The 14747-nt window shown below is 42.4% G+C and overlaps 1 protein-coding gene across 2 annotated transcripts in view; it reads right to left on the bottom strand.

The window, feature by feature from the left end:
• Positions 1–14747, bottom strand: part of LOC114882871 — a 241669-nt gene that overhangs the window by 210416 nt on the left and 16506 nt on the right. Inside the window, exon 1 of one of the 2 annotated variants that reach the window (XM_029200002.2) lies at positions 7410–7807. The exons of the other annotated variant lie outside the window; for it this stretch is intronic. The gene's annotated coding sequence lies outside the window, so the exon portion shown is untranslated. Of the gene's footprint in view, positions 1–7409; positions 7808–14747 lie in introns of those variants that run through there. 2 annotated transcript variants of the gene reach the window in all.

The raw sequence follows: 14747 nt of genomic DNA, 5'->3' as shown, positions 1-14747 counted from the left end.
CATCGAAACCACCCCCGAGCATAACACACGATCGAAAAAAGTTCCCCAGCAATAAATACAAAACTCGAATGGAGGACAGAAGGAATCGTTTCGACCTGCGGCCGCGCAATCAATGAAAGATCAAACGATCTTGCCCGGTTCCGTTCGAGAGGGCCAAAACCTACCCCTTACAAACTTTCTCCCTAACTGTAGAAAGCTGACGTAAACGCCGTAATTACCGTGCACTCTGTTTGCACGATTCCGGCTTCGTAATGTGTATTCACTGTTCTCCTTCTTCCCGTGCTTCTTCCTTCTTTGCGCGTAGGTACGCGCAAACAGCCGAGCCGGAGGGTGAAAATACAAAGGGGCGGTCGCGAGTGCACCGAATTTCAGAGTTCGCAGTTTATCTTGCCGCATTTGCCGGGGCTTGACGCGAAAACGAGAGAGACAACGAGAAAAGAACAGGATGATTTTTTGTTCGCCCTGTATACAACAGAGAATCGAGGAAAAAAGGAAACACTGAGAAAACCGTTCGTGGTGATTGCTCGAGTGGATGTGCAAATTGCGCGAGGACAAAATTGTGGGGTTGGTGCGGGTAAGAAAAATTACTTTTACTCGGTGAATCGAGAGGAAAGAAGGTTGATAATAAACAACAAAGAAACCATTTTACCTCCGTACTATGCATTGAATAAAAATAGATAGAAAATTTAAAAATCATTTAATTTACTATAATAAATGAAAAGAACCTTTTCCGAGGGAACTCGAGTTACTTATCCTTCAGTTAACAGTTGAAGGAACAAAGGGAACAGGCGATTAATCGTTCCACCTGCAATTGCACATTAATTCAGTCATCCGTAGGTGCAGTTGCATCCATTTGGCCCCGGGGTAGTCGGTTTGAGCTAGAAAATTATAAAGCTGGAATGAACGCGAGCTGTGTGGGTTCCGCGAGGAGCGAAGCGGGATTACAGGTAACCGTGCACCGTCCAATTCGTTTCAAGCGAACCGTAACGACGTTACAAACGAAAAAGTTTCTCGGTTATATACGTTCGTCTTTTTCATTGTCTACCCTCGAAAGCGGCCGACCATCGTTTCTTTTACCCTCGTGGAAGCACGGTAGCAAGGGTGGACGCGGAATTGTTGCCGGACCAGGAACGGAAATACGTTCGTCCGTGGCTTGCCCTCGAAACTTTTTATCGCGCGGCTTAAGCTTCGGGTTTACAACTTCTTCTACTTCTTCTTCTCGGTTCTGCTTGTGCTTCGGCGAACTGGCTGTGCTAACTCGAAGCACGAAATCGTAAACTCACGAATCAGATTCCAGGGATCTCGATAGCGGGCCGGGGGTCGTCTTGGAATAATCGAAAGACTTGTCTGAGAAGCTTTCGTATCTCGCGAACGAGTGGCCCGTAAATTGCGGAACGTTTCAACGAGGATACTGAATGTCTTCCTGTTTCGTGAAATATACAAGGTGAGCTGTACATCGTGATAAAAATAGTGAGAGAGAGATTCTATGATTCAACTTAAGTCGAAGAGATTGAATAATCTAAAAAGGCAAATTTCGTTACAAGTAGTTCAGTATTATTTGCTAATTATATAGCATCGAATAAAACAAATTAATCCACTGATCGCGTCCAATGCGAACAACTTTATCTTCCAAATACAAGTTGCGCAGCTTTCCTTCTTCAACTAACAACCCACGAAACGATATCCTTTTTGTAACCCACTAATCAATCGAATCCCAGTGTTCCGTCAAACGAGATTAACTCTAGGATAGGCTCAGGGTGTATCGAACGGATGATGCTCGAGTTAACGAGCTATTTAGCGGAACACGACCGGCTACGTGGCCCTCCGAAAGTTTTTAATCGAAACGCGGGGTACAACGAGCCGGAAACCGATGTTCGGGCGAAGTCTCTTCCTCTTGATCTCTTTTTTTTTATTCTCCCCCGCAACCGGTCCTTTGTGTGGCCATCTACAACAGCGTCGCTGCAATTTCACTCGATGCCTCCTAACGAAGGCTCGATAAAAGGATGTTTATGGGTAAGCCAGGATCAAAGGCGAGCGAGCTGACGCGATTAACGAAAAGCTCGCTCGAAACCACGCTTTTGAAGGATCTCTGACCAATGCACAAAGCCACTGCGAACGTACCAGTTATTTCCGTATAGGGTGTTAAGAAAGTAATCACGATTACTCAACTGATTCTTCGTATGATATTAAAAGAATATTTGGGAAAGAACTTGTAAAATGGACCCATGCGTGATGTTCGTTGCAGTTTTAGGTCGCCAAAGGAAGTTGGACTTTACCAGCATCGTGCACCAATGTCCCAGCGGCTTTAATGTCTGCCGGCTGATTATAATCTCGTCAACGAGTTATGCCATTAGAAGCAGGCTTCGCCGTAATGCCACCGCCCGCCCACACCGTCGTACCAGCCTTATCCGTTTCCATACTGGCTGAATCTCTGCCTTGCCAGATAACGTTGTTCTTCCAAGCTCCTTCGTCGTTAGCCAATTACGTGATTAAAGCACGATTCCTTTTACTAAGCGCGCGAATGTGCGTTCGAAAGAGTTAGGAGATTTCTCAATAAACGGGTTACAACCTGTGATTCTTCCTACGTTCTATGTAGGAACAGTCATCTTTTTTGTTAAATCATAACAAATTTTCAAATTAAATTGTAAGCTCTCTGTTACACCTATTGCAAATTGGGATGGTTCGAAATAACTCTCGTTTCATTGTTGAATATTTTCGAAGGAAAATCGTAAGTACGGTTGGCGATAGCGTCGATCATTGTCACGGTTCGTCGATTCCACGCTAAGAAGATTAGTCGACGCAGTATTATAGTTTGGCGCTTCCGAACGCGGCGATTCCGCGCGAGTACGAAACGCGAGACGCTCGCGTAATTATAGAGACGCCGCGCGTTACAACGATTCCCAAGGACGCGTCGCAAAAGAAGATTAATGACGAACGAGGAACGCTCGGTCTTAATTTAATCGCGAAAGGACGAGAATCTTAAACGCGACCTCGTCCCTTCTCATTTTCCTTCTTTTTGTCCTGCGGAACTTCGAGACGATAACACCGGAAGTCGAGAGAAAGAGACGCGTTCGCGAAGAAGAAGAAAAAGCGTGGCAAACTCAAAGGAAAAAGCTAAAGAGCCAGAAGGGTGAACGAAAGAACGCTCATTTCGGTTAATGACGCCACTTTCGAGATGTCCCGAAGGAACAGAACCCTTGGTTTATGTAATTTCTTTTTTTTTTTTCTCAACTTTGATAATTAGAATTGGTCATTTCAGAAACGACTTCTCGTGACCAAGAATTCTTCGTTCCAAAAGTTGAAAACACATTTGGTACACTATCCTTCATAATTAAAACGTTCTATCTCATTAATTTCTTCGTTTTTGAAAAATGAAATTTTTGTTTTATCATTTTCGATCACGAAAAAAACTGGAATTCTAATTCTTCTTATGAAGTTTCTCTTCGTAACTGCTATGCGATATGAACGATCGATTATTTTAACACGATTCGAGTGGTAAGTTCTTTGAACGTGATTGCAAATTCGAGCCTTTAACCTGGCTCGAATGTATTGCGGAAACGTCGAAGTTGTCATCGGCATGCGTCGAAGGAACGTTCGCGCGGAATCGGCCGCGTTGCGCTTTTTCTCTCCGTTTTTGCCGCCGGACATGTCTGACAGCTGTCTCGCCGTCGTGCTCCCGTCATTTTAGCAAACTTCCCTCCAAGTTAGAAGCAAGAACTCGGACACCATAAGCTGGTGAACGTCGTTCTCCTTGAAAGCTATTCGTTCTCCAAGCGTTTAACGTAAATTACTTTGCTAATTGCTGTTTGCGAAACGTTCGTATGTTTGTGCTATGTGTTAACGTAGAATTCTCTGTATCTACTTCCCTCTACTTAGAAAATTTAAATTTTCATCATTTATCAAATTGACTAGAAATTCCTAAGAAACTTTCATTCTCTTTTTCTTCGCATCAAACGAATTTCTCAAGATTTAAAATCACCAAAATTTTCCAACCAGAGCTTCAATTATCGAATTACACTAAAGTGAAAAATTCGTTCAGTCAAAGCATACTAAACCAGATAGAAAATATCGTTTCACTCAGCTGATAAGGAATGGGTGTGAGATATTTCATTTGTAAAAGTGGCCAGCGAATTTCAGCGGGTCCCCGTTGTTATTTCGACGCAAGCATAACCCGGACACGTTCGCGGTGGCAGCCGGGGGCCAAATGGTTCGTGAGTTAAATTAAAAGCAGGAATCGCTGGGAGCCAGTTTCCTTCTTTGATCCATCGACCATCGTGCCGTGGTCGACATCGCGTACGTGTCGTTATTGGGCCATTCCACGCCAAATTCATCACTTTTTTCACTCGTTGCCACGAATATTCTTTAAAATGAAATATAATGTAGATCGCGTGGAATTATCTAGGAGAGAGGGGGTTTCACCCAAAAGTCATCGTTTTTGCCCATTTGTGTGAAAATGGTCTTCTATTAACGCGGCATCGTATTGAAGCCCTAATACTGTCATTTAGATTTGCCGAAAAACTTTACTGACCCACTCTTAGACAACGACACTTCTCTCGCAATAATCAAATTTGATTGGTTCGGTTTATGATTATCTGTAAAGAAGTGTCATTGCACGATGGAAACCACGGGAAGGTGGTGGGCTTCTTCCATCGGGACGGTCTAGGAATAGGACAGAATATATTTGATTTTAAACGAAATCCGAGTAATCGAATGAAAAAAGTGATCGATTTTACGTGGAATGGTGGTGTTACGAAAATTTTCTCGCGTTCTGGAAGAAAGGCAAGCAAAATCGAACCCCGAGATATACGCTTCTCCTTCGATGTGGACGGTCTGGCGCACGCGTGCGAACTCGCATGCCCCACGTTCCGCGATGACGTTCTGATTTTGATTGATTTTCGCGCTGGCACAGCTGAGCGAAAGCACCGCACGCATCGGCGAACTGTGCTACGAGAAATTGCACCGGCACGCTCATACACGGCTAGAGGAATTGTCCGCGACAGAGATTGAACGTGGCTGTCCTCTTTCTTCGACTTTTTCACAAGAAAAATACCAGCATTTGCGGAATAGATCCTGGGTAACCACGAGCTTGAAACTACTTGATTTGCATCGGCTATTAACTTTCTTATAAATATCGAAATTGAATTATAATTCAAAAATAGATGTGAAATTTGTAATTATTGGGACAATAATGTTGATAATGAAAAATTTCTATTGCATATAGAATTGAAGGCAAATTTTCGGGTAACCAATTTCAAACGCGAGCGTAACACATTGTAAAAATGATGGGTGCAGCTTCTTTGATCCTTTTTGTTTAAAGTAACCAAAGCATCACTTGTCATGGCGGGTCGCGTGCATCCGGTTTCAAAGTAGTGGCCATTGGCGTAGCCCGTTGTTTTCTCAGTGTCCACTTACACGGAACGGTTCTACCGATCGCTTTCAAACGAAATATTAGCAGGATCAGAGCAAACGACCCGTTGCTACACGATACTTCCCCGTTTGCCCGCGAAATTACCGTGTACCTTGTGAAATTTATAACATGCTTGAATACGACAGGCTCGAAATTTCCTCAAACGATACTTCCTCGGCTGAAGATTAAAAGAGAACAACATGGATTGATTTACGACACGTTTTTTAAACAAAAGATTAAACATCAATAAAATTTAATTCCCTATATTTATCAACAAGTGAAATAGAAGTTTCAATTGATGAAAAATGATAAACGAAGTTTACGAATACGGACCAAGAATTCTATCGATTATTCCTCGTTGCCGGAACTTAGTTTGGAGCGTGTTTCTCGTGCCAGCTAATTACAGGGCAAGAAGAAATTCTGTCCATTTCGAAGACATTAAATTTCGTGGCGTCCGCATTCTACGAATTGCGTAAGATGAAAAGCATCCAAACCGAGCTGACGCGAACATTAATCACGTAGCATTCGGCTAAGAGTGGACATTTAACTTATTTGACAGACAGAGATCGGTTTCAAAAAAAAAAGTACAAATTGCCTCCTCCTTTTCGAAGTCGGTTAAAAATAATAAACTTTTACGAAATGTGGTACATTGATTTATGATTTGAAATAAAAAAAAAATTCTTAAAACCGTGGTTCAAGAAATCTAAAATAAAATAACAATTATTAATAAATTAAAAAAAATTGAAGCAATTTAAAAAAAATAAATATCGTTCAAGAATCGTGATTTTTATGTTTTCAGAAGAGTGCTTTGACCAATGAGCGTACTTTGGTAATCAACCATGGGTCAATCACGAATCAATCATGGGTCAAACTGAGAGACGTTGCGAGCGCAGTGATGCAAGTCAACGATCGGTGAGTCGCATGCTTTAAAGTTCCTCCGGTTCCCATCATGTCGTAGGACACGGGAATTGGTTGTAATTTTTATTTTTTGAGCGAGCATAATGAACCACGAATATCACTGTATCATTTTATACAATGATAATTGTGCAAATTGTTTTTCTGTATATTTCATATCTTAGCTCAGGATAGGGTTTTCTTGTACACATTTACATTTTATTTCAGGGAATTATTCTTTTCTTATTGGTTTCATACGTAAATCATATCTTACGTTCTCGTATCATATATTCGTATTCTCGTTTCGTTTATTAAGTGGTTATATCGTTTCAACATTTTATTGTTTAAATTGGTATTTTATGTTGTCTGTTTTGGAAAATTGTATGATTTCAGGGTGGGTCACTAATGTAGCCACCTCCACGTGGTGTGACCTGGTAATTGATATCGTTTTCTAAAGATAACTTTTACAAAATTATATCATTTACTAAGAATAACATTTAGAAAACGATATCAAGCCAAGAGTTACAATAGAGAAATTTATATTTCTTAATTGGAAAACAATGGTTTAAGTTGATAAAATTATTTTCGGGATTGCACTATTCTTCAATAACCACCGCGTTATGAGCAATATTCACGAAACAACACGTTCCCAAGAGAAACATGTTGTACGGAGCTTCACGACGCGAAGGCACCCAAGTCTTACACACAGACAAAAAAGCGGCAGGCGATAAAGTTGCCGTCGCCGTGTCCAACAATAACTGCTCGTTTAAAGCGCAATAAAATCTAGCCAGGCAAACACCGACAATCACGTATCGATTTTTCTTGTTTTTTCTTTCCTTTCATTTAGCGTCCGGCACAAGATTCTTTCGAGGTCCGTCACATTAGATTATCTCCGTGTTACGGGGTTCTATGCAAGGGTGGCCATTAAAATTCACGCGACAGGCCAGCTACGTGACAGATAGGTGGTCGCCCAAAGGGAGAAATTTATCATTCGACGCCATTCCGGTGTAAAACGAAAGACTGGCGAGGGAACAGAAGGAAAGTTTGCCTTTCGCGACAGGTCAGCCAAAGAAGGCTATAAAGCCATAAAAGAAGAATACGATCCTACCTTGAGGTGAAGAACGTACAGGATCTCCTCATTTTCCCGTGGGGCACTAATGTTTCGCGGCTTGCTGATTTAACTGCCCCACAAACCACGGACGACAATGATCCAACGATCGGGCTGCTCGTGAACGACGCTCGTTATCGTCGATGGACGAGCACGAGCGTGCAACAACACGGTCCCGAAATTTTTTGATCGAGCGAACATCTGTTAGGACCGGCAACCACGGTGCACCAGCTGACGGATCCTTCTTTAATTGCAGCGAGATCTGACCCAAGACATCAACGTCTCCCAGTAGATCCGTAGATACGAGGAACTTTATCACCCGGTAAAATCGCTCAAACGAATACGGACACACTGGATCATCTGAATCATCTGGATTTGTCACAACACGTAACGATTAATTAGAAGGGAATACCTATCACTTAAATGAAAAAAACTGTTTTGCTCTACGATCCTTTGACCAGACACCCACCACAAGACCGATCCTCTTTAGCAATGATCGCATGGAACATTTAAACGAAGGAAGACTTGTCTAGAGCCAATGTCCGGAGCCGGTCGATCCGACCGGCAAGCTTCTTGCGAACCAAACACCATAACATCGCAGCCAAAAGCTCACCAGCCAACTTGATCAGCTGAGCACTGATTCATCACGACACTGCACACGGCGGCACTTCGCGAGCAGGTTGCAACGGATCGCACGTGACAGACGTTGAAGGGATACAAGATCGGCTAGTAATCACTTTCACTCGGTGTCGTTCTGGTCGTCCGCGATTCACCAGCCCAGACCATTTCCCTCGAGTCTCGACCACTTTTCATCTCTTCGCATCCGTTCATCGGCTCGTCGAAAGTACACCTGGACACCCGCGAGATCACGATGAAATTTTTCTTGAAAACGATAGCTTTATGTTCGTCTCCATCGACGAGAATGCCGAACGCACTACCACTAGAATGATTTTCACGTTTGCGATCGTTACCACGGAGAAAGTATGCGGCGCGACAACAAAGGCTGTGCGACAACAACCTGTTAATCACCTGGTGGCGTCTCGCGTGTACGAGGCACGCGTCGACCAGTAAGAAAAGCACCACGAGACCGACCTTGTGTACACCGATTATGGTTCACGAGGGCACATCACTTGGTCACACGACGACGCACAGGGTCACGGTTAGGCAAGACGGCCGCGCCGCTACCAATCTCCTGGATACTCCTGGCGACAGCAGGAGAAATATCGCATCGATGGTTGCGATTATAATGGCATCCAGGGATGGTGGCGATGGTGGTGGTGGTGGTGGTGACGATGGTGGTGGCGGTGGCGGCGGCAGCGGCGGGTATGGTGGCGATGTGGTCGGTTGGTGCAGCTGGCGGCGGCGGATGGATGTGCCAGAGTGCGGGCTTACGACGGAATGAGAGGAAAGCTCGGCTTAGGAGCGCTACAGCGTGGCATCGGCGACTCCGCGATGAGCGAGAGAGTTGCGCGTTATCGACCCATCCGCGACGCTATATTCAACCACCGGCACCCAATCTTTCTATCTCTCTCTTTCTCCCTTTGCTTCGAAGCGTAGTACGCGCGTCGCGGCGTACAACCGTGAAGCGGCGCGTACTAGCTCTGCCACTCGCGATCCTTCCGCTTTCGATCGAAATTCTTTGCTACGAGCAAAGTCAAAACATGAGTACGAAAGTACAGAGAGAAATGGTAATGGTAACCTGTTTTGGGAACAAAATAGAAGAAGAATGATTTTAAGTGGAAACTGACCGACTTTCCACAATTAGTATGATTTGTTAATTGCTAACAAAATGAAAGCGCATCATAAGTTTCTCTTTCTCGTGTGAAACGTGAAGAGGTGTGAAAAGAATATTTAAAATGTAATTTGTCACCAATTTTAGGACATTGTAGAATAGCGAAGAAATTTATTTCTTCCCGTTAATCGACCTCTGTCTGGCGTTACTTGCATAATGGATGAAACGAAATGTCCGCGGCGGTATTCCATGAAACCGAGGCTTTTCCGGGCGCTGTTCAATTTGGAAAAATGGCAGGTTGCTCGATTGAAATCACCGTTCACCATTGTTCGAGCATACTTTTGTTCGAGTATAAGCAAATGGGTACGTTATTATCGATTCATTCGTTGTCCCCTTACAGAGATTTTATCCTTTGTAAAAAAAAAAATATTTCTCTTTTAATAAAAACTATTTGATTACACCAAAAAGAAAAAAATATTCCTTTTACCCGAAAGAATCAATTTTGAAAGATGCATGTGTGCAGTTCGTTTCTCATCATTTTACGACTGCTAGATCTATGGTTTTATGGTTGAATGCGATGGTATTGTAAGGGGGATCGTAAAATGTTCACAAAGATGGTTGGTCACCGATGATCGGAAAAGGTCCGATGAAAATGGACGGAAAGAAATGAAGGAGGGGGTACGAAAAGTCTTCCGGCTCGGATCAAAACGAAATCGTCAATCGGAACGTGAATACACGCGCATAGAAATGCCTCTTCAATGGCCTCCTCGAAACGACGGGAAAATGGACGCGGTTGAGTTTGATCCTGTGGTATTCTTGCGGTCCTATTGAGCTTTTTTCGATGCATCGCTAAAAAACACTCGGACGATCGATAAAAAAAAAGGTAAACGAATAAAATACTATCTATGAAGTGTACACTACCCTCTACAAGTATTTAGACATTCGCATTGGAACAATATGATAGAAAAAAAATTTGCATCGGTGCACTTATAAAAGAAGTGAAGTCGCAAGAAAATAAATCTCATATTTAACTTTCTTCTATTTGTAACCAAACTGTAGAAATTAAAAAATTTCGTTACGATTAGGGTGAACAAAAGGATAATTTCCGTGCAAAAAGCTGGGCGGAACGATTGCGGCACACTACAGACGGGAAAAGGGACGACACAGGTGCGAACGGACCGGAAACAAGCGACGAAAGCCGGCAACGATATTGACACAAGCTTCAGTTTAATTTCTCCGCCCGGTAAACATTGGTTTTCCAGCCATGCGGAGTTACATACACGTTACTGTGTCTTGTTCGAGCGACGCGAATGTTAAAAGAATCGAATGCAATGCCACAGAGACGAAGCGTACGTACTCTCTCGGCCGACAAATTTGCTCGTCGCTTTGCCAGCCATTATAATTGTCTCAAACACCAACACCGTCCGCGAATCGATGAAACGTTTCGCGTTTCGATTGTCCCGTGTTCGTCGAGATTGCAGCCGAGTTTCGTTTCCGAGAAAATTCATTACAATTTTGAAAATCATTTTATGCGAATCGCGACACAGCATCGTTCCGTGATCTGATTTAAACCAACGAAATTGCGAGGGATAGTACAGCATGCTGCATATATTTGTGTGCATACCATTTTCAACTATACAACAAGGATTTGTAGAATTTTCAACATAATCTACAGATTTTATCTCGTTTTGTTTAAAGGTATCAAATAACTTTCAATGTTAATAGTGATTACACTTATTAGCAACAGAGGGTTTACGTTTTGAAACTGCTCGACCACGGTGTTAATTAGCATAGCTTCTGATCAATGCGGGAAAATGTTACAAGCTTAAAAGCGACCAAGATTACAAAGTCCAAATTTGAAAAGATTTTACGTGAAATGTTCATCGGACATTGCCGTCAGAGAGGGATCGTTCGACCAGCTAACCAAGATACGCTGGAAAGATATGCGAGGCGTATTTTAGCGGCGATCGTAGCATTATTCACGGAGGGCAGGCGTGCAGTTAAAGCAGCCATTGCTCGTCGAGAGCGCATTCGTCCGTAAAGCGTGCGCGAAAAAATATTCCGCGTGTCTTCCAACAAATATGCGGCTGCACACCCACGCGCGGCCAGAACTTTCGTTAGAGCAAAAACTGGTAACGACCGAGCGTTGATATACGCTCGCGCCGGCTCGAATTTATTTATCAGCTGGTCGTGCAGGCGTTACGATATTTCAAAAACGTTCTGCCATGGACCACCGATACGCACCGCTACCGCTCCACCAAGTATTCCCGCCTACACCCCGATAACGATCGCCCCCTCTGTATCGCGTATTATTAATTAATGAGCATGGCCGCCTGCTTCGGATACCCTGCTCCAAGCGTAATCAACGAATCGACGCAACGAATTATGTGCGAATGTTTTAGTTCGACAACTGCAATTTGTTAGATTATTTTGCAAAGATTAGTTTCGGAATTCATTTTATACATACTCCGTACTGGTTAAAAAAAAGATAAAAATTAATTGAATGGGTATAGAAATATTCGATTAACCAAGGCGAAGTTACAAATTATAAAACAGCACAATTAACATCGACCATCCAATAATTTACCAATCGAATGTTCAGAGACAGTAATTCGACATGTTTGATAACGTTCATTACCGGTCCGCGCAATTTTAAGCTTCGATATAATTAACGCCGCGTATCGATACGTCGCTAATTACTCGAAGTTGCTCTCCGTGGTCGTGAACGGAACCGTTTTCAAAATAAATTTATCAGAAAACCCCTTGTTGGCCAGTGCGAAAATACATCTCCAACCGTTCGTTACTGTCACGTTTCAAAAGCATAAAGAAAAACAAAATGATTGTAATTGACACGATACGCTAACGAACTACGCGATTACCGATCAGTTCGTTAAAACAAACCGAGAACGTGAGAATTCAATGAAATAAAACAATCGTTCTTTTACATCGAATACCTCATTCCGAAATATAACACATTTAGAACGATTTGTCACTAAAGTATCGTAAAACCACACTTACTGTATATCAATTTTATGCTTAAACTTCCTTAAAAATGATTAAATAAATTTTTCATTACTATGTTTAGTACAGAACGACTGATTGTTCATTAAAACATACAGCAAATTCACTCGAAATCTAGTACAGTTTCCTAACAAATGTTAATCAGAATATTTCGCAGTGAAGGCTATTGGTAATTTAATACAGAATTTACAGAAAGTACAGCTAATTAACGCGTAATACAGCTTCAGTTTCAATAATTCTGACCAACAGCTATAAACCTTCAAAATGAACCGTGCAGTTCGAAATCTGTTTCAAACAATTTGTAGATACAATTCTAAAATAACCTGCTTAAAACGTTGGTAAATGATGAAAAATAAATTAGCATAAATTGCCAATAGGTAAAAAGATATAATTAACGAAGGTTCCGATTTAACGTGGAACGATGAACGAACGTTTCGAGAATGATTTGCAATTAACGCTTCTGAAACGGTGCTAATACTGGCCGTGCTCGTTATTATTGCTATTATCATCGTAATTACTATTATTGCCGATGCTAATTAAATTTAAGCAATCTGAAGCTCGCGTAAACGAGAGCAACAACGGTGAAAGAGTACGAGTAATTTTGTACGTTGTTCAAACCACTACCGCGTTTAATGATTTGTAACTTTGTTGTCGAATTCTTCAAATCTGATTCACAACTCAAAGTGCATTCATTTTTTCTTTTGCGCAAAATATACGTAAATTAATAAAGTTTTCTTGACACAGAATAACATAGGAAATAAGTATGCTCATCGAAGAAAGACACACGGAGCACGTGCTAAGTTGACTCGTCTCATTCCTTTGCAATTCCAAGAAGCCGTATCAACTGGTCCCGCTTGGTTGTCGCATCGTCGACAACGACCACGACGACGACGACGGCACCTTCTTCTATTTTCGATCGACGAGTTGCATAACCAGACTCGACGAGGAGAAATAGAAACGGGGTGGGAATAGAGCAGTCGAGATGTACGTTTCGCTACGAGTACCTAGATTTTAGCCTTTAGAGCAGATCAAATTTTCCATGTTTTCTTCAAAATTTTCACATTTCTTTGGCACTGAATTATTATCTGCAATTTTCAATCGAAGTAAGTTACGCGAGAATAAATCATTTTTTCTCTCGATTACTTTGAAATTATTCGAATTCTACCACAAAAGAATTGAAAAATTATCATAAATATATCGATAAATTATTGACACGAAATAGTGCTTGCTATAAAGAAAAAGATGTGAGGATAGTGAATTTAGTTGGCAATCTAATACTAATAATTCTATAGACAAGGTATTGTACTTTGTAGAAGAGAATTTCGATCGCTTAACGAGCAGTTCGAAGGGTGCGTTGTAATTCACGCCTGTTTTGCATAATGCAACCGCGGCAATAAGGCAGAAGCCTTGGTGTTGATCAAAAGGCCTCCTTCACCGGCAGCATGGCCCGTGGCGTACACGTTATCGTCTACAGAAATAACATAGACGATGCTATTACAACCTTCGGATAGGACGCGAAGAGAGGGTGGAAACACAACGTACGTTAAGGGGGCGAGCCGTAATCGAATTTCATGCGATACTTCTGAGCGACGCGAGGCGACGCGACGCGGGGCGACGCTCTTTTTCCTCGCGACAACGTGCCAAGGCTCGAAACCGATGGCTCGAATAACCAATTCCTCCGACGACAGCCACGCTGATCGTCCGAAGGACGCGAAGATTTATCGTGACGTGAATCGAACGGGAATCGAGTGATGTACGAGTCGAGTTCGGGAAAATGGAGGAAAATCGTGGCAGTTTTTAGTACACCCCTGTCGCTTTCTTCTTCTTTCAACCTTTACATTCGATCGAAAGATGTTTAACTTCGTTTTTAAAGGATTAATTGCGCAAGGGAGAACGTGAAACGTAGACGTTAAGAATTAAAGAGAAATATTTCGTCCAACTCTTTCACGATACATTCGCAACATCTTCAAAACGATGTTGTCAAATTTCGTGCTACAAATAATATTGCGAAATCGTTGGATCAGACATTCGTCACCTTTATCATCGATTCGTATCTTTGAATCCAATTACACAGGGAGCAACTACGTACGTCAAACATCGATATACCTAGTTTCTACCTGGTCATCGATCACCACGGATCGATCGTTGCTCGATCGAAATGGCTTGCAACGTGTAACACGCTTACAACGAACGGATGCTCGCACTTGGACGAATTATATATGCGGGATATAATAAGCTGCCGGTCCTCGAGATATCGACGAGTTATGGCCGCTCTAATGGTTCATAGCGGTTGATTTATCACGCGGCATCCACGCGGGTCGAACGCATTTCCCTTTGGCTGGCGTGTGCCATAAAGCCTGGCCCAACATCGCCTGCCTTCGTCGTTACAATCCTGGATCCTTGATGACTCGTGTCAGTCACGGAGGTTTCTTATTCATCTCCAAAAATGAATTACGCGCGGAGGTATCTTCGTCTTACGAAATGGAATCTTGTTTCAAGAAGAAACGCATCAAATTTTCTTTAAACATTCTTTCATAAAAAACAAAGGTCCAGTTCAAGATGATGCATTTTGAATGGATATCATT

This window comes from Osmia bicornis, chromosome 15 (genome assembly GCF_907164935.1).
Source record: "Osmia bicornis bicornis chromosome 15, iOsmBic2.1, whole genome shotgun sequence".
In the NCBI taxonomy this organism is placed as follows: Eukaryota; Metazoa; Arthropoda; class Insecta; order Hymenoptera; family Megachilidae; genus Osmia; species Osmia bicornis.
Note: the sequence above shows the minus strand (reverse complement) of the source record. Positions and strands in the feature narration are given on the sequence as shown.